Genomic DNA, 25,753 nt, shown 5'->3' on the forward strand with positions numbered 1-25,753 from the left:
CATAAGGAAACAAAAAGAAAAACTCATTCCACAACATAGCAATAAAAGTCAGCATGCACTGACAGTCAAGTGTAGCCTTTACTGCATGTTGCAGCCATAAGCATGTAGGCCTACAGAAATATTCTTAAAATGTTTCACTCCCCTCACTGACTAATAATTGAAAGTGTACCAGAACAGCACCGTCCTGCTTCACATAGCTCTTCAGGCTGAGTTACCACAAAACAGCAAATTAATATAAATCCAAGTGCCATTGCTGTTTGAGGTTATGATTATGTCTTACTGTTTACTTGAGTGAGGAGACTGTTATTCACTGGGGATGTCTCATGGTGTCTGCAACTATATGTTGGTATTTTTTCTTGTGTAATACTGGAGTTAGCTTTTTTACTATTGGCATTTCTAAAACAACACATCTCACTGTTGACCTAGTCTTGTATAACTGAAAACTACAGGTGTAATTTTAGTTTCTCTGGATGAAGTTTGCTATGCATTGAACACAAATTTTAACCTAAAGCTGAAATGCTAAAATGTTTTACATCTGAAGTTATTATGTAATGATAGGATATAAGTAGGTACCCTGTTAACAAACATGCAGGTCATTGCTGTCAAATTTAACTCCATGTGGTCCGGCTTTGTATTAGAAACATACCTCACAGGTGCAAGTCTGCGCAGAAGTGGGCATAGCCTCAGTGATTGATAGGTGAAATGGGCATGTCATGGTATGGAAAAACTGCAAGTATTTTTTTCCTTTGTTTTTACAGGGGGAAAGCCCCTCTGCACCCCCATGTGGAGGGATCTGCCCCCACACCTCCCGCAAATTAAATATACCAACTCCAAGATCGTGCTACCTTGAGGAAAAGGGCAAACTATGAATAGACAATTAATATTCATGCCGCCATCGGTATGAATATTACTTTACTTTCATTGATTGTTAGATGACGGGCGGGGTTTGGGCGGGACTTGCTATTGAGCACCCTGTGGGGTTCGTTTCTAATGCAAAGCCTGTGGACCTTACATCAGTATTTATTTGAGTGATATCACTGAATGAAATATCTCCATGGCTGCATATTCAGTGAGACATAATACTGAACCCAATGGGAAGTTTTATACAGTAGGCAATCTAAAGCTGTCTTAACACTGGGCAATGGTACTATGCTTTCATTCAAAGAGCACCATCTGTCAACGTTATTTTGCAATCAAAGGACCAATATTTGCCCATTACCAAAGGTCAAAATGACAGATTAAACAACGTGATAATGCATTAATAGCCTGCAGTTACGTAATACTTATCACCATTCTGAATACATTTCATAAGTGTTACTTATAAAAAGTTGTCAACACAGACCACTGTTTTATGCTAGAATGTTCCATGACGAGGCACACACTTATGGTGTGAAGCTGTGCTGTTTATATAAAAAGGAAGATGCTGATGCTAGAGACTGTCAACCTGTATAGATAAAACTGTTCAAAGCTGAGCCATAATATGGTTTCTGTTCTCATTTGGTATGAGTAAGAATGTATATCCCCAGAAAAAAAGCACTCTGAAAAAGGAGTGGCTGCTGGGAAAATGTAGCAATTTGAAAGATACAAGCAAGTTATAATTCTGTTACAATGCCCTATATTATCCTAATGTTTCACAGCAGTTTTCCATGCACTAGAGGTGGAGTGTTATTTCATAAAGCCATGCAGATGTAGCTTTGGGGGTAACCAGTGACTGCAAGTTTTACCAGTTTGTTTATTATTATTTGCTGGGTACACTGGAGATCCTGTTTATCTAACAACTTCCTTCTCTTCTGACTCTTTGTAAGAAGGGTCTAATGCCTGTTCTTAGCATTACTGAATTGTCACTATTTAACTGTACTACCACTTCAGGAAGGCTGTACCAGTTATTCACCAACCTTTCTTTTCCTGTCACCTTCACTGAGTCAAGGCTGTCATCAACCTTGTATAATGTTTTATGTTTTTATAATGCTTTATGGTTAGGCCTCTTTACAGGCACCCCCACTGCTGACTAGCTTTCAGGCTGGTGGAATACTGAGATGAACTGAAAAAAAAGTTTATTACTCTTACCTTCCCTCTGTACAAACAGTATGAATGTAGCACTCTCATTGTCATCCAAGTATGTCATTAGGTGGTAGTTGCAGAAGTGTAGAACTTGAATGCAGATCTGGACTCCTATGTCCGCCCATTTTCCTACTTGCTAGAATGGCTGTTTGTCTGACTTGACCAGCAATTAACTTCTTTATCCAGACACATTCAGAACTACCTCAGGTCTGTTCTATGCAATCTTTAGTGCTATCACATTTTTTCCCATCCTATTAGCTTTCCGGAACAGTTTCCAGTATTGCATAACACTTTCTGAAAAGTAATATGCCTTTGTATCTTTCCTGAGCTATTTAACTTGGAAAGTGAACATGAGTCTTCTTATTATCTTAAGTATTTTTTGATGGATGCTACCCATATGGGTCTGTATTACAATATCGAATTTTCAAAACTTCAAATCTGATATGGTCGACACCATATAATCGAAGTCTTGAAACATCGAAAATGTAATGAAACACAACAACCTACAAAAACAAACCATTTAAACACTCTAAGCAGGTTTCTATTATATTTAGTGTTTTATTCCATGTCTTAGTCACCACTTCCTCCATTATATTATGGATAAAATTAATAAGGTACCCTCTCTTCTGAAACATATCTGATAAATTGTTGCACTCAGAAATAAATTTGTCAGATGCAGAAACCATGCGAGCTGCCCCTTTTTGGTGGATGCTACCCATATGGGTCTATATTACAATATCGAGTTTTCAAAACTTCAAATCTGATATGGGTGATACCATATAATCGAAGTCTTGAAACATCGAAAATGTAATAAAACACAATAACCTACAAAAACAAACCATTTAAACCCTCTAAGCAGGTTTCTATTATATTTTAGTATTTTATTCCATGTCTTAGCCATTACTTCCTCCATTATATTATGGATAAAATTAATAAGGTACCCTCTCTTTTGAAACATATCAGATAAATTGTTGTACTCAGAAATAAATTTGTCAAATGCAGAAACCATACGAGCTGCCCCTACCATCTGCCCCTTAACTACTGTTTTCTTTTGATGAAGGGGTGATAACTGGTGTAATGAAAAATGAGTTGGAATAGGTAGATTTACAATAAATATGTGACAATGCCCATTTTACATGGTCCTTCTTAATATGTACATCCAAATAAGAAAATGCATCCAAAGTGACTCTATGTGAGAAAAATAAAAAAATTGGGTAGTATCATTGATATATTCAATACATGAAGGATTTTTTTCATAATCATCTTTCCAAAAATACATATGTCATCTAAAAATCTAATGTACAAGATCCATGAAGTAACAAATGGGCTACTGAAGATGAAGCTAGTTCCCACTCTACCATTGTTATATAACAGTAGGAAGGGAGGATCTCTTTTGACATGGCAAATATTCACAAAGATATATGATAATATAAATAGGTGTAAAAGACTTTTCAAGAGCTAGGCGTGGCATTTGAAAGAACAAGGTTTTCCAGAATAACTAAAGAACACTGGCCATGATGGATTGTTTGGTTTTTGGAAATGAGAGGTAAGGAATTTCGACAACCAGGTATAAGGAACAGTAAGTGAACAATTTTGGCTGGTGAGAGACAAGATATAACACAGAAATGTAGATTATAAGAGGGCATGACTTAAAGATTCCAGTGTGGTTGCAGCCATTAGGTGCCCATAGGTATGTTGCAAATTTAAAAAAGATACATTTATTCAGATGGCAATGCCAAGTTAAGCATTTTTGTACGTATTTCCAAACATGCCTAACAGTTGTTGGATGTGAACAGTAGATGAACTAGGAGTTAGAGTGCCTATCTTTTGGGGATGCCTTGTCTGGTCGTATTCAAAAATGACATTCAATACCTGTTGGATATTCTTTGTTCTGATACATTGTTTCTTACTCCTGAAATTATTTTATTACAGATAACTGATGCAAACCTATCCTCCAGTTCTGAGAAACAATTGTTATGGCTATTGATGGCGGAGGTAAAGTACTATAGCTACTTGAAGTAATAGAAAGCACCAACAAATACTAATGTGTTACAGCTAATGAGGGAGCTGATGACCTTGGAAATGGTTTCAGAAGATGAAAAGATGAAAAGCAAATCATTTGAAAAATGGCATATTGGGATGCTGCACAATCAATAGTTCATGGACTACATGATGTTAATGAATTTAATGTTTTGGTAAAAAAGACTGTTAGGGAGGTGAAAAAACATCTTTAGATGAATGAATCAATTGGTATGTTATATATGTTTTGTAAGTAAAGTTACAGTAAAATAAATAAATAAATGAATAAATAACTGAAAGAAGACAATGAAACAGGAAATATAACACATCTGTTCGTGAAGATTGGTGACATTAATGGAAACTTCCAGTTAAAAATGGGCATGATAAAAGACAAAGATGGGAGGGATGTGGCAGGAACATATGGAAGAGCTGTATATGAAGTACGCTAGCATTACTGATGTATATGATGGCATTTTTTTCTAACATAGAGACAGACATCTTGAAAAAGAGCCTTTTAAAGCCTTGTTAATAATAAGATGCAGGAAACGACAAACATTTGGATGAATTGTTGATAATCCTGCTACACAGTGCTGCTGCTGGGGGTGCTGTTTGAAATTTCCCAGTATATTTGGAAAACACAACGAAGACCATTACATTGGAAATTGTCAATTTATATTCTAAAAACAAAATAAAAATGAAATACTAAAGAGTGCTCAAATTATTGTACAATTGCACTTGTTTCACATCACAGCAAGATAATATTCAAGATCTTGCAAGCTAGATCTAATAAATAATATGGACTGATGACTGCTAAGTGCACAAGTTGGTATTGGAAGGGGCAAAGGCACAAGAGATCAGGCTACCAACATCCAATGGAGAAATGAGAAAGCAAGGGAGATCCAAAAATGTATTTATGTCTGCCTTACTGACTACTCTAAAGCGAGTTACTGAGTGGATCATTACAAAATTCTTAGAGAAATGGGGACATCTGGTCACCATATTTGGCTCCTGAGGAATCTATATGCAGAAGAAGAAGCAGCAACATTTAGAACTGAATCGGGACTGACTGGTTTAGGAGTTGGAAAAGAGTGTGACTAGACTGTATATTCTCACCATACTCATTTGATTTGTATACTGAATATATCATGCAAAAGGCAGGGTTAGACAATCACATGCTGGAATCAAAATTGCTGGTTGAAAAATGAATGATCTCATCTGCTGCCAAATGTAAAAGTAGAAAGAAGTTGGCTTTTGCTCATTAAGAAGAAACTACCATGATGTAATTTAGCCCTAGCAATTCTTTGCAGATAGATGGGAAGGAACTGGAAAGATATGCCACTGTCATTCAAAGTTCACACAGAAAAAGTTATCTTTTTCCCAGTAATAACTTATGGCTGTGAGAGCTGGATTATTAGTAAGGCTGTTGCTGTAAATCAATGCTTTTGAACTGTGGAGTTAGAAAAACTTGGGAATTCCGTGGACTGCAACAAGATTCCGTTTGTCAGCTCTTAAAGAAATAAGACTGTTGACTGGAAGGCCAGTAAGTAAAATTAAAACTCACATAGTTTGTCAACATAATGCAAAAGCAAGATTCACTTGGAAAGTCACTGATACTGGGAAAACTCAAACATAAAAAAAGAAAGGGGACAGAAAATGCTAAAGTAGATAGTATTGGGCTGTCAGTATGGCTGATCTCAGCTTAAGTACAGAATAAAGAATAAAGTTAATCAAAAATGCAGGTTCTGGACCAGGCAATAGGACAGAAAAAAAATCCAAGTAAGCAAAGTTAAATTTGATGAGGAGACCGTGACAAAATGATACCATATGCTCTGCACTGAGGCCTGCCTTTTCATTGTATCTTGAAGGTCTAGAACATACCTCTCAGCTGTCCAGATTTTTGCAGAATGTCCAGAATTTTGCTTGATATTTTTGGTTTGTTCGTCATAAAAATCTGTAGCTTTCTGACAACTCATTGAGGATTAAATTACATGCATTTCAGTTGCAGACTTTATAACTTTAAGAAAATGTATGTCAACACAAAACCTGTTATTCTATCAACTTTCTAAATTCATAAGAGCATTATTTAAAATCTGTCCCTATTTATGGGCCTTGGTACCCCCATTATCTTAGGCTTTGTCCAGATTTCTTGAGCTAAGAGATTGAGAGGTATGGTCTAGAAAGAAGAAAAGTTTGTCTCTCTGCTGATGACACAAAGTTATGCAAATGTATAGCAAAGAAGAAAACAGTTTTGAAGAGACCAGAGGATTCACCTAAAACATTATAGCAGAAATTCAGTAAGATATGGGATATAATGTATGAGCAACACTTGAGCGGCATACAACTGGTAAAAAGGCAATTACAAAATATGTGCAAAGGTGCTTGAGATTGTCACATTAGATGACCTGAAGACAATTCATGAGATCAACAAGATGTTTGAGAGACTATTGAGAAATGTTTTAACCCTATAAAGGAAAAAGATTGATCTGTATTATAGATGGCATTATTGAGGCCTCATCATCATAAGGGCAGGTATGTAGTAGTATAAATTCCAAACCTGAAGAATATGGGGCATGGTTTGGTGCAGAAGAAATATTAAGACAAGAGTAGGAAAATGCAACAAGTATAAACTAAAAAAAAGATTAACAGGGAATGTAACAGATAGTTGTTAGTATCAGTAGTGACTCCATAACCCATATGGGTAGGGTCTATATTAGAAGATCGAAGTTTCAAAACTTCAAATCTAATATGGTCGACACCATATGATCGAAGTCTTGATACTTTGAATCTTTTAATGGAGATCTCCGTACAGCACAGAAAGGGAGATACAGAACTTCTCCCATAGACATAGGTGCAAATGGAAATGAGAGTCAACAAGCATACAATAAAATGGATTTGGATTTTAGCACCACTTTTGTCACTTCTTATACCACTATGACAGTAGGGTACTTGAAGGCATACTAAATAAAAGTTGGGCATTATTAGCAGCACACTCTCATATTTTGAATATTTTAGGCTCAAGACTGAAAACTACATATAAGAAGGGATATGAAGGGAATGAATTTCAAGACTTAAATTTACCTGACAATATCACTAGTGCTGCTTGCATGATGTTTAGCTGCGGCTACTGTACATATTGTAAATATTTTATCTTTCTACTTATTGTAGTTTAGAGTACTTCAAGCATGTGATTTGTGCTTGAATATTTATTAGCTTTCTGTGTGCTTAGTGATTATTCTGATGAAGTGCAGTGATATTTGGGGTCAAAAGCGCTCAATAAACAGAATTATTATGTAGAAGTTGGAGCCCAACGATTTATTTGCTTTTCACTTTTAATTGTTCCCAAAATATTAATCTTGGAAAGTTTTTCTCATTTTCCTATCATAGACTGGGTAAAATAGTTCTGATACATGCATGCCTATCAGTGCTAGATCTTTCATCCAATTCCCTGTATCTCTTTTTCTGAAAATTCACTTACGTGTCCCTCGTTCTGCCTTGCACTACATGTGATTCATTTTTTATCAATGAAACCTTGTTAACTCTGAGGGTTTTGTACACATAGTTTGGGACCTCCTAATTCATTGCAGACCATTTTTTCCATCGTGTTTTACTTTCTGAAGCCAATGGTCAATGCAATAGTTTGATATATTTACCCAAATAACTTCTTATCCAATAAATACAGCACTAATTTTATCTCTCTCTCTCCACTCTCTCTGTTCCTCAGTATAAACCTGAAAATGGCTCACCTTAAGCTATCACCCAAGACCAAGTCCTAAAAGTGCTATCAATAGCTAAACATTTTGTATTTATGGGTCCTGATAATATTCTTAGATGCATCTTAAATAGAATGAAGAATGATTCATCCCCCCCCCCCCAACAACATTGTTCAACTGCAGCCTCCATACAGGTTTTGAACTAAGTCAATGGAGAACAGCTACAGTCAGTCCTCTGCATAAGGAAGGACCTTCCAAAGACTCAGGCAATTACAGACCCATTTGACTATCATATGCAAAGTCATGGAAAGACTTGTCATGGAATTAATCAGTAAGGACATAGGGAACCTACAAACACTGGACCTGTCTCAGTTTGGATTCATCATTACTTAGCCTGGTGGACTTTTTTAAAAAGGTCACCAAAGTAATGACTGAGGGTAAAACTGTGCACACCGCATACTTCGATCTGGCCTAAGCTTTTGACACAATCATTCACTCAGGTATGGTAGGAAAGCTAAATAAACTGTGAATAAACCCCTGTGTCACCCACTGGATTACCAACTGATTCACAGATAGGAGGCAGGAAATCAAAATAAGGAAGTTACGTCCACAAAGAATCAAGTTACCAGTGGAGTCCACCAGGGTTATGATCTAAGACCTCTCCTGTTTGGCTTCTACTTCTCTGAAGTAAAAGCCAATAGCTGACTAAGTCTGAAGATGATTGCAAGCTAGGAGCAGTCACTGGATCCCTAAATGACTTAGCCATCCTGCGGGAAGGTTTGTCCCAAATACATAACTGGTATTAAAATCATGGACTGAAACTAAATGCCAAAAAATGCATTATTGCATCCTTTGTGGAGTCATCTATCCCAGGGAACTGCCACATTGACAATATGCCCCTAAGAGTTGACCCAGGATTTGGGAATTTATGTAGAGAGTGACATAAGTTTCAACCAACAAGTGTTCATCATTGTAAGATAAATCTTCTATATTTGCACAGCTTATAAACAAAGAGATTGTGTCTAGAGCTAGGATGTTGTTGTCCCCCTTTATTCATCCCTCATTAGGTCAATCATTTAGTATAATGCCCCTTTTATCATGTATCTGTCCAGACAAATGTAAAAACTGGAGTGCCTATAGAGATACCACACTAAAAGGATATGATACAAGGCATAAACAATATGTCCTACCTGGACCGACCCAAAGCTCATTTTCTACAGATTGTTAAGTGGTGACCTGTGCCTTCCATACAAGGCATCCTCTGAACCTATACTGATGGATTTACTGCACATCAGCAAGTAAAATGTCAGAAATACTTGCTCTAGGGATCTAAACCTCTTCTGCACTATCAACAGAATCGTTAGGAAGGACAGGTATATACCTCACAGAGGATATCACTGCTCTAAAACAGACTCCCCATCCAAATAAAACAAAGATCATCTCTGTCCATATTCAAATACAACTTGAATCTATGAATAAAAAAACAGAAAATTTACCCCAGGACTACTCCATATTCTATTAATGGATAGAGCAGCTTCTAAATGCTTTATCCCATATATGTGTCCCCTCAATTTATCTATGATACGATCCCAGGATTTCTCACTGTGAATAATATATAATCATTGGTCATGGAATGGTAAGGCCAATGTAACATCAAATGGGATAGGCTAATTCAAGCACCAAATAGGAAACTGGCTAAGCTTAAAATGGTCCAGAAGGGCAGCTAGCCTAGTACTTACCTATGAACTTATTTTTAATCTTGCAACGTTTGCATACATTTCTAGGTCTGATATTGCAAGGCTCCATTGGTCTATAGACAATGTTAACATTGCTCAGTTTAATGTATGCCTTTCCATTGCCCATACAAAGTCAAGAATTGTTTTCTTCAGCTTCACAAAGAGTTCCATCTTGGTAAGAGCTGCTATGCCTTTGGCTGTGTATTGCCTATATTCTCTGGCTCATATTATTACATAGCCCCTTCCAGTAGTAGTTGTCTTATTGTGTTCAGAATTGCTAAATCCATCTTTTGTAGATATCAATGACATTGATAACTTACTACCAAGACAGAGTAGAGCAGCAAGCAGCAGTTTCTTTTATAATGAGATATTTGCTCTATCAATTTGGTTAAGATCATAAATAATTTTCACTATTTTAGAGAGATTATTTCCAATGACCAATAAATTATCTTGGCAGAATTCTAATAGTCTATGTCACTCTTCATTTAATACTCCAAGGCCAAAGCTGCCCATTATTCTAGATACATTTTTCTACCGATTTTAGCATTCCGATAACCTATAATGCATTATATTTATTTATTCATTCTTTGTTGACTTGGTTATCTCCACTAGGCCAGTGTCCTCTTTTCAGGAAGACCCAAGGTGATATTCATCTGACTATGGGAAATCTGGTTAAGGCATTGGGGAACTTTCGCTACTCTTTTTTTATAGATATGTGCTGTAGGCAGTGCCAGTTCATGGTCAAATGGGGCCCTCAGCAGGGTAATGAATCAGTGCTTCATCTACAAATTCAGTGTCTGCTGCCTTTGATGAATAATTTGTTACTTTAACAAAAAAAAATGGCGTGTGTCAGCAATCAATCTACCTGGTGTGGGAAGAAAACCCACACCCTTCTGTACCAAAAGCAAGCATGGTGTTACACCAGTAACACTGAACAACACAACTATGAAATTCTGTGAGTAACGCTGACAAACTGTAATCCTCAGTAATTTACACAACCTGGCAGTTGGCATGAAGATTTAACAAATAAAAAAGTAAAATTAAATGAGACTTGGCAGTTGGTGTGGAGGTTTCAGGCACTTGCTTGACAGCAATTAAGATCAGGGTTTGAGTCTGAGAAAAGTCACTTAACTAGGAGTTCCCCTACTCTAACTAGGGCATTTTACACACACACACACACACACACACACACACACACACACACACACACACACACACACACACACTTGCTCTGTCCATTGCCATGACACTTGCTGCATAGTGATGGAAGTTGCATTCCTCCAAATCCATTACCTGCATGGTTGTTAAATCTCCTGTGGTTTCTAGTAGGGCAAGTTTCTGGTGTTGGTGGAAGTCAGCATGTTCTGTGTTGTGTCTCCTGCAAAATACTAATACTGGTGTGAGTTGAGTTTTACTTTTTTATTTATAGAAGATTTCAGGGCCCTCCCAGCCAACATGCCTAAGTTACCTAATGCTGGATCTGGCTCTGGTTGTAGGGTCTTTAACATCCACATCAGCTATCAACAGATTATGAAAATGGGACCTCAGTTTAACTTATCCAAAGGGCAGCACACTCAGAAGTGTAGTATCATATTTATTTAGCATTGTAGTATTGGTATCCTGGTGTAGGAATGGAACCTACAGTCTTGTAATTTTCTAGCATCAAAAGTGAGTGTGTTATCTGTTGAGCCTCTGACTCTTACATCTGATAGCTTTTTTCTGGTGCTATTTCTAAAGTGTGCTGCAGATCCTTATAAAACTGGTAGCCTTCATCCTCTTCCACATCTGTGGTTGAAAAATAATTTTTTATCACTGTAATGTGACGAGATCAGCCTGACTGGGACCTTTCATGTTTTGTAAATGAAGACTGAATTTGGAGGGATGATGCTAACAATAAGGAGTGCTTCATTTCTTTTGCAAGATTGTTGTCCACAGTAGAAGATCTGATGATTATCTGTTGTAAAAGTACCCATTCCTGTCTAAAAGAATAAAACCATCCAAATGCACAAACCAATAAAACACCTCTCTAGGTTCATAGTAGGTACTAGGCTATTGGACCTAGGGCATGTACAAGCCTAGCCAAAAAGGTACCCTGGCTTTCGCCACCCAAGAAAATCATTTTCCTGTGCCCCTGTCAAGCAGAACCACAGATGTGATCCCGGGGTGAATTTCCTATTACCAATCCAGTCATCAAGATTTTTCTTGAAGAGTGCTAATGAGGAGCTCTGTTTGACATAGATAGGTAGTCTGTTCCAGAGTATGAGAAGTCTCTGGGACAGGAATCTATCCCTCCAGCATGTTCTGTTTATTATGGTGACAAGGTTTAGGTCCCTAGAGCATGTAGCTCGGAGGGATCGGGATTTCTTTAAGTGGAGCATGTCCAACAGCTCTGAGTTTGACATAGCTTTGTATGTTAGGCAGAGATCACCTCTGAGTAGGCGATATGCGACAGAGTAAAGCTGGAGGTTTTTGAGATGGTCTGCATAAGGCATCTGTTTGAGGCCAGTAATCCTCTTTGTGAGGTATTTTTGTGGCCTTTCCAGTTGTTGTAGATGTCTTGTGAGATACATACTAAAAGGGGCGTTGTACTCTATAATGGGTCTAATGAGTGATGAGTAGAGGGGAACAATGACCTCTTTTTTTCTGGATGAGAAACCTTTTGTGATGAGGTGTGCCACGTAGAAGGATTTCATGACCACTGTGGCGATGTGATTATCAAAGGAGAGACTACTGTCCACCTGTGTCCCAAGGTCTCTTATTACACTTTCAGTGTTAAGTAGACTACCGCCTATGTGGTAGTTCATGGGTACAGAGTTTTTACCAAAGGGGATGACAATGCAATTTTTGGCATTGAGCTTAAGACCATGTCTTTGACACCATGCATCTGTCTCAGTGAGGCCCTTTTGTAGGATGTCCACATCGTTAGGAGTTTCGATTATGGCTCCTAGTCTGCATTCATCTGCGAATTTAGTTAGCCAAAGACCTTCTGTGTTAGCCTGTACTTCAGAGAAGTAGATACCAAACAGGAGAGAACCCAGGACTGAACCCTGTGGTAATCCACTTGTCACTGGTCTGAAGTCTGATTTGGAGTCTGCTACTTTCACAGTGTGGGTTCTGTCAGTAAGCCAGTTGGCAACCCATCTTGTGACATAGGGATTTATACCTAGTTTAGTGAGTTTATCTATAATTCCAGAGTGGGGGATGGTGTTGAATGCCTTGGCAAGATCTAGATAGGCTGTGTGAACCACCTTACGCTTTGGTGACTACTTCAAATAAGTCTATCAGGTTTAGGAGACATGATCTGCCTTTTACAAACCCAAACTGTGTGGGGTCCAGAGTTTGGAGATCTCCAATGTCTTTGTTTATGAGTTCCATGATGATACGTTCCATGGCCTTGCAGACTAGGCTCGTCAGGCTAATGGGGTGGTAGTTCCCGGGGTCTGTTGTGGCCCCCCTTTGTGGAGTGGAATAACTGTCGTGGTGCACCATTCAATGGGCACAAAGCCTGAGGTGAGGCTATGATTGAACATGGTACTCAGGTGGGGTGCCAGTTCATTCTGTAGTTCATGTAGAAGGCAGCCTGGGATGTTGTCAGGTCCCATGGATGCTGTATTCTTGGCTTTGGAGAGTGAGGTTTTTACCTGTGCAGCCGTGATTACAGGAACTTTGCATTCTTCCAGTATAAAGATGGGCCCTTTAGGGAATGAAAGGGGGTAAAGTTAGCACTGAACCTATCTGCCAGGATGTTGGCAATATCAGTTGGTTCTGTATATTTAGTGTCATTGTGCTGTAACTCAGAGCAGATCTGAGTGTTGCCATTGAGATTCTTGACATAGCTATAGAATGCTTTGCGGTTGTCTTTAGAATCAGTGGCAATTTTGCTTTCGTAACTAGCTTTGGAGGATTTTATGAGTGATCTCAGCTTCTTACTGAGGCTGACCAGGGAGTTCCTCCATTCGTGGGATTTTACTCTTTTTTTGCAACAGTTTCTTTCTTCTGTTGCAGAGTTTGTTTATGACAGAAGACCACCAGATTTGCTTCCTTTTTCTGGAGGATAGCATCTTGGTTCTGTTAGGGATAGCATGATCCATGCACTCATATAAGTGCTTATAAGGTGCATCTGTGCAGGATTCAGCAGTTGTACCTCTATTGTCCATCTGCATGGGTGTCTTGAAGTTTGCCACTTCTGTCTTAAGAAGCGTGAAGTTGGCATTGGAGAAATTCTTTACGGTTGTTTCCCTAATGGGGGGTGTGAGCAGGATGTGGATGTCTAGGGTGATTAGCTTGTGGTCGGATCTAACCAACGAGGAGCTGACCTCTGGTGTGGAACACCGGCCACCCATGTTGGTGATGACCGGGTCTAGGATATTGCTGCCCCTGGTGGGGGTGTGGATAAGTTGATCCAAGTCATTGGAATTGATGATTTCCAGAAAACGTTGAGCAAAAGAGTTGGTACATGAGTAGTTTTCCCAGTTAATGGTAGGGTAGTTGAAATCGCCCATTATTAGAGTGTTGGGTTGTACCTTAATATTTTCCAGTGTATCAAGAAAAGAGGAGTGGGAATCCTGGGGCATGGTGGGGATCTGTAATAAGCTACAATCTGGATTGCAGTTTTGCCCAGAGTTAGTTGAACTTGGATAATCTCGGATGCATTATGCTGTGCAACTAGCCTGGCGGTGTGGATATCCTTAATGAATATGGACACACCTCCACCTTTAGTGCTTAGTTCCGGGTTAGGTGGCCGAAAGGTATGGTAGGAATTATAGCCTCGTAATGCATGGGTGCTCTCTGGAGCTTTGAACCAGGTCTCTGTCACTGCACAGATGTCAATGTTCTCCATTTTAAGGAGTGCCTTGAGTGAGTGCATTTTGAGGTTTAGACTTCTAGCATTGAGTAGCATTACCCTCAGATTTTGCTTGCTTGTACCTGTTACGGTGGTGAATATGTCATTTGAACCTTGCCTAGAAAAGGCACTATAGGGGTGGAAAGAGTCTTTGCCAGTATCTGGAATCCCAAGGGCGACAGGTGCAGGTCATCTCTGGCAAAGCAGCGTGGTCTGTCGATCATGTCATCCCAGACAGACAGATACTGGATTCCCTTAGAATGACACCAGAAGCTTAGCCAATTGTTAAAGTCAATCATTTTATCTCTATCTCTAACATTATATGCCACCTATGGATGCCACCTATCTGATTTTAGCTCAGATTATTCTTTAATCAGAATGATTTTCTTGTATTCCAGAAAGTACTGCAAAAACTCTGGTATTCTGTTTAGCAGTATAGACTGCTGGATTTTGTTAAAAAAGCACCTTGGAGTGAGTTTTATTTTTAAGAACAACATTGTTACTGCAATGCAGTTAGTCCAAGATGAGCAAAAGAAGACATTCTGTCTCCCACTGATGTACCCATTTATGTCACAAAATTGGTGTACAAGAGATTTGTGTGAGAGGAGAAAGAGATGAGCAGTGATACACTTAGAGGTGTTACAAGAGAGGTGGATTTGCTACAGTTTTTGCCACAGTAAAAAGTGGCAGCTCTACTGCTGCGACTACAAATTACTTTCAACATTTGCTCAAATACACATTTGTTATTATATGTAGTTGTTCAGTCACTCAGTCCTAAACATTACATCACAGTTGGCCATTTGACTGTTCAGTATATTTAATTACCCCCATAGTACAGACACACACACACACACACACACACACACACACACACACACACAGACACACACACACACACACACACACACACACACACACACACACACACACACAGACACACACACATATACTCACACAAACACACACACACGCGCGCACACACACACACACACAGACACACACACACACACACACACACAGACACACACACGCACACATATACTCACACATACACACACTCATACACATATTTATATACACTTACACACACACACACACACACACACACACACACACACACACACACACACACACACACACACACACACACACACACACACAAGCCCACAACCCTCTTGCACATGGGCAGTCAACACTAAATGCAATATTGGGTAGTGACTAGCATTTCTATGGAATTACATTAGGATGAAATGGCTAGGCTTAAAATGACCTCCCTGTCGATAGCCTAGTAACTAGTAATCTCCTATGATCATATATATATATATATATATATATATATATATATATGTATGTGTGTGTGTGTGTGTGTGTGTGTATAATCTAATCTATCTATTGAGATATATATATATATATATATATATATATATATATATATATAATACATATATATATATATATATATATATATATATATATATATATATATGTATATATATACACAAACAAACATGCAGGGAACAGACTGGATGAACAAATTACCAAAACTGTCCACCAGAAATAAACAGCATCAACCTGATAAGTAATAAGTTCTTTAACAGAATTCTATTAAAGATTGTATTCCATACTCAGTGGATGCTATTTTTGCTTTTTTTTTTTTTTTTTTTTTTCCTGGTGGATGCACACACACACACACACACACACACACACACACACACACACACACACATGCGCGCGCGCACACACACACACACACACACACACACACACACACACACACACACAGTTTAGTTAAGAGTCCACTCATACTATTTTAACTCAGTTTTTTCCTAAAATAAATTTTCCAAAACAGTGAGTTGCAAATAATAAAAAGCATGCAAAAATGTTTACCCCTGTGTAGCGGTACAACTGTCACACTCCACCCTAAATTTCATATACAAACTCTTAGCTGCACCAAAGTGAAACAAAGGACAAAACTCTTCAAAACTACATTGCCAGTTTGCACCATTAAACATGTTGATTGGTTTAGATATAGCTATGCATATATGTGTTTACTGTGTGAGCATGCATACACATACATGTGCACACATGTATGCAGAGAAATTAGGGAATAAAGATACAGACAAAATAGCACTTTAAATATAAACATATATATATATATATATATATATATATATATATATATGTATACACTGCTTTAACAATAGTCAGTTTTTAGAAATGAAAGTCATTTTAGAATGCCTTTCTGTTTACAGATTTTAGCAGAAAATGGATAAAATAAGTTAGAAAGATGAATAGTGCCATGCCACATATATTTTTAAAGTAAGATGTGGGAATAAAGGTAAAGTTAAAATATATTTTGTATGCTTAAATCCTTTTCAGAGAACAGTTAAATTGCACAAACTGCTGGTGTAGCAGTAAATGCCATAAATATAAGGATTACACATTTGATTGCCACTGATATTTGATCTGAACTTAAAACACATTTATCTGGTTTACCTTCCCACATTTCTTTAATGTGCTTGCATTTACTGTCTCCAGGAAATGACTATTGCCACAAGCAATTGCTTTATTCATTTACAAATCTACCCAGAGGCTATTAGCCCATGAGTCCACTTCCAAAGACTGTCTGTCTCCACCCCCTCAGCATGATTTTGGTGGAAAACTTTTTTTTACTTCTCTTCCTTAAATGCAGAGTTCGGAGAGAAAAGAAAGGCAGGGCATCTCTGACTCGATCTTTTAGAAGTTTTGTCAAAGAAAGCTATTCATGTTGGAGGTCTGGTTGTGTATATGTGCCTTTGTGTGATGTGGAGGGGGTCTAAGGAAAGTTAAAGGACTGCAGACATTCAATTCTACTTCCACGAGCTGCTTATGACAGCACTTATACCTATAACAAGCAGCCAAATTAATTTAAAGGCAAAGAACAGCAAGAAAACACATGATATATAACCATAACTTATATTTAGGTAAGTCATCTTTCTGATTTTTACTGATCATTGTTTTATGGTTATAGTAATGTCATGCATACCAAAATGTATCATCTTGTGTTGTGTTTCCTGGTACCATCCCTTGGTTTAGTATTTACCATCACACACCAAAACATATCCGCTTATTTTGTTGCGGTTCTTTTCAGTATTACTTGTACAAAATGCAAGGATTTAGGAAGATGTGCATTTCATGGCTATATACAGACTTATCAAACATACAGTTTGATAAATTACAATGCATATAAAAACTGCTTTATCCAAAATTGTAATGTGCCCCATGTGAAATAATCAGGTTTGATGGCTCTTAATGTCATTATTACCCTTATCTTAAAGAAAGTAAAGTCAAACTGCTGAAGGTGTGCATGAGCTTTGTTTTTGTGTGTCTGTCCATGTTTAAAAAAATATCATGTTTACTTTTAAACATAATATTAAGACGGGAGCAATCATGCATAATCAGATTACCAGGCCAAGGTTGTTTATTAATAAAGAAACTCTAGGGACAAGGTTCAGACAGGGCTGAAGTGTGAGCGTTAGCTGTCCTAATATGTACAGTTATTATATTGCAGTGGACAATGTCCTCTTCTTCCTGTAATATACTTTTACAGTTACTACACGTAGAAATACACACTGATTTAATGCATCATTATTTTTTCCTCTTAATGTAATTGGAACGTCTGTATGGTTCTGCACCATATATTTTATTCTGTAAAGTGTTACTGTATACCTTTAATTTATCTTTTACTGGATCTTCTCAGAAAATAGGCTGTGCTAACCTAGGCAACAAAATGTAAATAAATAAATTTAAATTATTCATGTGTAGTGTATATAGGTTTTCTCCAAGAATTTATATATATACATATATATATATATATATATATATATATATATATATATATATATATATATATATATATATATATATTTCTGATAGTGTATTTCTCATAGTAGATTTACTTTATATAACTTTTTTATGAGTCTTACTTATTTTTTTTCATCTTCTTGTAGAAACGTGATACTGTCAAAATTATTTATTAATTGTATAAAAATCTGACTGTATGATGAATGTTTAACTTGTGTGATTGGCCTGGACTATGGCTGAAAAGCATTTTGTATCAAAAGCAAGTCATTTAACTAGACGCTGCTCCTAGGCTGAGTATGAAAAACAAATAGAAATAGATAAGTAAATAAATAAATCCACATCTATGGCTAATAAATAAATTAAAAATATTAAACGTATTAAAAAAGCAGCTTTTTTAACATCAGTGGGATATATCTTGCATCTAAGAGTTGTGGCTAAAATAGGTCTAGCCTTGTAAATGAATGACTGAGTAAAACAATGTTGCTTCAAAGTTTTAGTAAAATAGATGTGCTTTTGTCTTCAGATGCTAGATGAAAGTCATTAATATCAATTTTCTGTGTAATTGCCAAATGTACATGCTAAACACAGGTTCCTGTTTGTAGGAATGACCTGGGGAGATACAAGATACAAGATATTTTGTAACTGAAGACAGTGACAAAATAGTTATTTATAACAATAGTACTATTAAATTATTTAAGATATAAGCTGAAAGTGATCAGGTTTATACTTTTCAGGATGTTAGGCACTCTTTGCCTTCTTTTTGTATTCTGTGAAATGCAGTTTGTATTCCTGCCCTAAAGTGTCACTAATGAAACTGAGTATATAACATTAAAAGCGTCAGATAGGAGCTCACCGTCAACCACCAACTCTCAGAAGGAATGAATGACTCATCATAAGGTGGGAAAGGAAAGGAAAATCTCAGAAAATTATAGAAAGCATTATATCTGTTTTAAATCTGTTTAGAGAATGGTTACTTGTTGACACATTTTGAAATGCAGTTTCTATTTGGGCAATGTTTTCACTAGAAAGGACAAATTAGCTCTGGCTGGGGGTGCAGGGGCAGTGCAGATAATGAAGGATGCTCGGTTTTAATCAAAGTTGAGAAAAGTAACAAGGTTGTGTTTTTTGTCATTCCTAGCAGTGACAAAAGCCATAAAATGTAAAACAGAAAAAAACATCATCTATATAAGTCAACAATAAGACATAAAATAAGCCCATCAGAATGCTAATAAAGTCATCTAGAGCAGGAGAAACTTTTGCAGATGAAGTAAGTCACATGCTGCCTCAGATGTGTTGAGTTCAAAATTTTTGTCTGCTTTCAATGGGTATCGGGATAATGTGATTGGCTTAGGCCAGTTAGTGGTAAAGAAAATCTTGGATCCACGATAAATTATTTTTCATCATTCATTCATTCATTCATTCATTTATTTATTCATTCATTCATTTATTCATTCTTTCTTTCCTTTTCTCTTTTTTTTCTATTTCCTTCTTTCCTTAAAAGTTTATTTTATAAAAAGTAAGTGAATAGACTAGTATGGCCCCCTTTAAGTCTTAACATAAGTGGGATAAAAATGGAGGGACTAATGTAAGCTGCATGTTGCGTACAGCATTATGTATGACTGGCACTGCAAATACAAAGAAAAGAGAATATGCAAATGTCTCTGCGTTCTCTTCTCTGCAGACATACTGTTAAATTCAGTGAATGACACATGTATGACCTTACCTAATTATTTATCATAATTACGTATACCTTCTGAAATGTGCATATTTAGGAAACCACATGGCTGTTTTATATTCTGCTTCGGCATAGATTGATCCAACAGAGTTTTGGGGCCTCCTGGCCTTAAGTAGGTTATGCAAGAGATGGTAACATGCAAAATAAGATAAAATAGCTAAATTATAAAGGAGCCTCTTAGAATCCAAAGTTAAGTCTGATGAGCAGATCATAATGGTGTTGTCACTGTGGGGCAAATCAAATAAAAAAAAAGTATAGATTTCTCTAGGAATTATAAATTAGCATATGAGGAAGTAACTGCTAAGGAGTGGAAATTACAACTTTATAAACTGAATGATGGAAACTGCTGCATGCACTGTTCACTGAAGCTTATGTTTACCACTGATGTAATGGGATTTTTGCTTAGTATTTATCATTAATATTTCAAACTTTTTATTCTCTTTCTGTATTACCATGTGCAAAACGCAAGGTAAAAGTACAACATGAAAGTTTAGAAAGTTAAATGCCTATGTGCAAGAAAATGTTCTATGCTTTTGCTTCCACTTTAGTGAAGTTCATAAAAACTGAAAATATTGTAAGCATGTGCAAATAATAAATTATGGAGACTCTACTCAAATTGTTTCACGGTAGCTTGTTATTTAAAGTGAGAAATCATGTTTCATACTGAACAGTGATTTACAATGCAATATTACTATCCACATTATTATAATCAGAGGCAGTATGACAAACCTTTAAAATCTAATAACCTTCAAATGGGTGAAAAGGCTTGTGCTGCAGTCAGATCCTCCCTTCTTCCTGGAAACTGGTAATTTCAGCACACTGACAGACATGTTGAATGAATTCACTGTTGAACACCTTCTCTAAATAGGTAGAAGATCTTCAACTGTATTAACTTAAACTTGTGTAAGTTATGTAACTAGGCAAAAGCAGCAACAGCAAATGATTAAAATTTCATTGATCAGAATTACAATAAAGGAGAGCAGTAGTTTCTATCAAAACCAAAACTTGTTGGCGTCTGGCAGAGCCAGTCAGAATGTATTGGCATTGCCTGTACAAGATCACAGTACAGTGGGGATCAGGGAATGTGCCCTCAATCCAGTGTCAGAGTTTATTTATTTTATTTTATTTTATTTTTATTTTACATTTGTTGACCGGGCTAGTCCAGCTGGATAATTTCCATTTTCAGTGGAGGCCCGGGAGAAAAGCTCCACAATTAAAACAAGGTTAAACATTTAAGCAACAATGCATACATTTTAGTGTAGTAGAAAATACAGCGAAAAAAAACAGGTAAAAAACAAATAGCCTAAGCTATATATTCATATTTTTTTTTTTTTTTTTTTAGAACAGTACAGTAATTTAGTCATTTGAAATAGCAGGGAAAGATAGTGATTTTAACGTAGGGAGGTATGGCTGAAGAGCGAAGAAGTCATTTAGTCTGGATTGGTACAGGAGCAGAGCCAGAAGTTGTTAAGATGTAATAGAAGTTGTTTTTGAAAAGTTGAAAGGAGTCTAGTGAGGTAATGTGTGGAGGGAGGTTATTCCATATTTTCCCTATGGAGTTTGAAAATAGACAGTTACCTGCTGAATTTGTAATTCTAGTTGTGGTGACTTGTATCTTTTCGCAGATCGCAACTGTTTCAAGTTTTTGTAGGGAGTAAGGAGGTTACTGAGAGCTGGTGTTTTTGTTGGTTGATAAAGAATGTTATGTGTAATTAAGAGTTGTTGATAGATAAGCTTGTTAGGTAGTTCTAACCATTGTAATTGTTTTAAGTTATTACAGTGGTGAGTTCTGTACTGGGATGCTGTGGCAAAACGGGCTATATTATGATAGGATGTAGTTAGTTTTTCAGGTTACCTTTAGAGAGATTGGTGTAAATAGAGGAAGCATACAGTAGGGTGGAGATAAGATGTGATTGAGCTAAGGTGGTCCGTGCTTCTGGAGTAAGGAAGGGTTTTATTCTGTACAGTGAACCTATCTTTTTATTTACTGCTTTTATAGTGTTATTGATATGACAATCATAGTTAAGATTATTATCAATAGTAACACCAAGCAGTTTGGTAGTAGAGTCTGGGGAGATAAGAGAATTGTCAGCTGCAGTAATAGTAAAATGTAGTTGAGGAGATTTGTGGGTAGGTGAGAATAGTAATAGTTTTGTTTTCTTGGAGTTGAGAAGGAGAGATCTGTTTGAGAACCATTGTTCAACAGTTGAAAAGGTAGATTGTGTGAGTGACTGGAGTTCAGATTGGGTGGGAGCTGTACAGATGATGGTAGAATCATCTGCATATTGTATGCAGGTAGTGTTATGGATAGATGATTGAAGATCATTAATAAAGATAGAGAATAAGAGTGGGCCTAATATTGATCCTTGAGGTACTCCTAAGGAGATAGGTAGTAGAGCAGATAGAGAATTTTTCCAGAGTACTGCTTGTCGGTTTTCAAGGTAGGATGAGAACCACGTTAAGGAGGAAAAATCCAAGGCAAGTGAGTTTAGTATGTGTAGGAGAAGTTTATGGTTGACCATGTCGAAGGCTTTTGACAGGTCTAGGAAAAGAGAAGCAGTTAGTTTGTTATTATTACGGTTACAGTTTATTGTGTTAGTAAAGGAAAGTAGTGCAGTGGTCGTACTATGTGAGGGTCTAAATCCATGTTGAGTGTTTGCTAGTAGGTTATTTTGAAGGAGATGGTTAAGTAGTTGTTTGTGTATACATTTTTCCATGATTTTAGCTAGTGGAGATAATAGTGCTATTGGGCGGTAGTTAGAGAGGTCAGTGGATTTGCCTCCTTTATGTAAGGGTATGATGTGTGATATCTTCCAGATTGCTGGAAAATCACTTTCTTTTATGGATCTGTTTATTAGGATCGAAACAGGGCAGGCTATAGCTTTTGCTGCTACCTGAAGGAATTCAGCAGGAAGCTTATCTGCTGAGGGGGTAGTGGGTTTAAGTTTTTGTAAGAGAGATTGTATGTAGGAGGTGGGTATGGGTTGAAGTTGAAGGGAAGGAATGACGTTGTTGGGGTTACTTAAGATCAGTTGGGAAGCATCAGGGGATAAATGGCTTGCTAGTGTTTGTATGGAAGTAGTAAAGAAGCTATTGAAGTTATTGGCTATTAAAGAGGGATTATCAGGGTCTAGATTCTGTGGAGTTAGTATGTAATTAGTGGGGGATGTGGGGGGACAGACCCCCTACAGAAAACATTGTTTGTGGGGTTTCTTTTGATCCTTTGTGGATTAATGTTTAGGTATTCAACAAGTAAATTTAATGTGGGGCAAATCAAATGAAAAAAAAGTATAGATTTCTCTAGGAATTATAAGTTGTCATTCTGATAGAAGGTTATGCTTTCCAAAAAAGCTAAATGTTTATTCTTCAACTAAAACCTGTTATGCTTATTTACCTTGGCTTTGATTTACTGTCTTAACCCACCGGATGTGCAGTAGCAAGTGCCGCCCAAACCCCACCCAGCACACACAACCAGGTGACGTTTTACTAAATTCATGAATAACAAAAACAAGAAAAAACTCAAGGTCCAACCACTGCAGTCAGGTTCCACGACTTTAATAAAAGAAAAACCACAGATGAGCGCTTTTGTTTCGAAAAGTAAGACTTCATCAAATGAAACATTAAACCAAATAACATCCTTCATGAGTAAACATTTTGAAGTTTTACTCATCTGCATGAATATACATCCTTGATTGTCAGCATGTTGAAAGCAGATAGTGTGGGGTTGTAAATCGGAAAGCAGATAGTGCGGACTTGTAAATACTGCAGAACTTTCATGTACTTATTTAATGTTTGTCTTCTTCTGTGTCATTTTCATCTACACGCTGGGTAGATTTTTAGCTGAAGCTTTAAGTTTGACTGCTGCTGTTTGCAATCCCATAAGCGTTTCTTCAGCAACGTTGTATTGGTAGGTGAACACATCACTATCAATGTCGTCACTCAAAAATAAAAAGCCAGTTTCTTAAATATTTCTCTGTTTCACTTACTAAAGCATCTCTTTTGCATCGGCATACATTTTCTGAGCAAAACAGGGCACAAAGCTATAATGTCTGGCATTATTGGTTAACTTTAAAACTCAGTGATCTGTCATAATTATAATTAGTGCAATAGTTAAGTAAAATAATATCAGGGACATCATGCTGAATAGGAGACAGTAGTAACTTAAGAAGGAACATATGTGTGTGCTCTAGTTAAACATATTGGAAAGCCAAAAACTAACCCTTTTCTTATTAAATCACAGCATGGTGTGCTTGCTCATGAGTCAGGCAGAACATGCTTTTAATTATTTTCTGAATAATCCAGCTGTAACTAAAGCATAGCCAAACAGGTGGATGACCCTGGCACAAGTTGTTAGGTGGTACAATTGGCAAGTGTCTTGCTGATGGTGCAGGAGTGCAAACCAGGTATTCACACACACACACACACACACACACACACACACACACACACACACACACACACACACATACACACACACACACACACACACACACACACACACACACACACACACACACACACAGAAACATATCTTAATTTTTTCCCCTTCACCCCCCACACTCCCCCGCTTAAATATACCAACTCCAAGATCGCACTAAATTGAGGAAGAAGGTAAAGTACAATTAGATAATGAGTACTCATGATGTCAGATGCAATTTTGCATGGCATGTCAATCATGCATCATTTGCATTCTACATCACAGCCAGTAGGCATGTCAATCACTATGGCCATGCCCATTCCTGCGCTAAATGGACTGTGGGTTAAGACAGTACAACAATGCCTTTACCTTATGTTATTGTAGGTGAATATGTTGCATGGTGTTTACTAAACACGAAACAGAAGTAGTTCACACATATTCTGCACACAAGATAATAGCAGTATAGCATAAGCAAAATGAAGGCTAGGATGTACATTAGAAATCTTACAACTGTCAGTTAGAAAAGCTAAAAACTACATCTGTAGCTATTACTATGAAAAAAATCAACAATGAAATATAAAGGTTTGCATCTGTCCACATATTTACCCTTCTATTTATCTATCTATCTGTTTAGTGCTTGATAACAACTTATTTCAATCTGTTAATGATTTACCACCTCTAATAGAAGAGCTGCAGTTAGTTACAAAACAGGAGTGCTTCCAAACAGGGCAATCTGATATCTGTGGCCATATCATATGGTATTGAGAAAGACTCAGTAATGGGTTACTGCAGGTATGCGGAAAAGTCTCATAGAAATGTTACTGTGCTGGTTACTAGTAATGTAAGTTAACTGAGCTGTCAGGTAAATGTTACTGTGCTGGTTATTTGTAATGTTATTTAACCCAGCTATCAGGTAAAATGTTACTGTGCTGGTTATTAGTAATGTAAGTTAACCCATCTATCAGGTAAAATGTTACTGTGCTGGTTATTAGTAATGTTAGTTAGCCCATCTGTCAGGTAAAATGTTATTGTGCTGGTTATTAGTAATGTTAGTTAACCCATCTGTCAGGTAAAATGTTACTGTGCTGGTTATTAGTAATGTTAGTTAACCAATCTCTCAGGCAGTTGAGGCCAAGGAATGTGTTTCAGTGCCTAGCATTTCCACAAACCACAGTACTGTGCTATGGATGAACCTTAGTAAGGCAATGTAATGTTAGTATATTTTATATTGGGTATGTGCAGTGGTGCTACATTAATATATTTTGGGAAATTATTTAAATTCTCCTCAGCGGTGGATTAATGTAGAAGTAATGATACGTTCTGTTATAATTTGTAAGGGGACTAGCATCCTACTTGACCCCCACTATCCCATGCAGACTAGAACATAAA

The 25,753-nt window shown here is 37.1% G+C and overlaps 1 protein-coding gene across 2 annotated transcripts in view; it reads left to right on the forward strand.

Annotated features, from left to right (window-relative positions):
- Positions 1-25,753, forward strand: part of CDH20 (cadherin 20) — a 330,188-nt gene that overhangs the window by 43,377 nt on the left and 261,058 nt on the right. Inside the window, exon 1 of one of the 2 annotated variants that reach the window (XM_044065174.1) lies at positions 17,086-17,332. The exons of the other annotated variant lie outside the window; for it this stretch is intronic. The gene's annotated coding sequence lies outside the window, so the exon portion shown is untranslated. Of the gene's footprint in view, positions 1-17,085; positions 17,333-25,753 lie in introns of those variants that run through there. 2 annotated transcript variants of the gene reach the window in all.

This window comes from Protopterus annectens, chromosome 3.part0 (genome assembly GCF_019279795.1).
Source record: "Protopterus annectens isolate FY-2018-M chromosome 3.part0, PAN1.0, whole genome shotgun sequence".
Classification (NCBI taxonomy): domain Eukaryota; kingdom Metazoa; phylum Chordata; order Ceratodontiformes; family Protopteridae; genus Protopterus; species Protopterus annectens.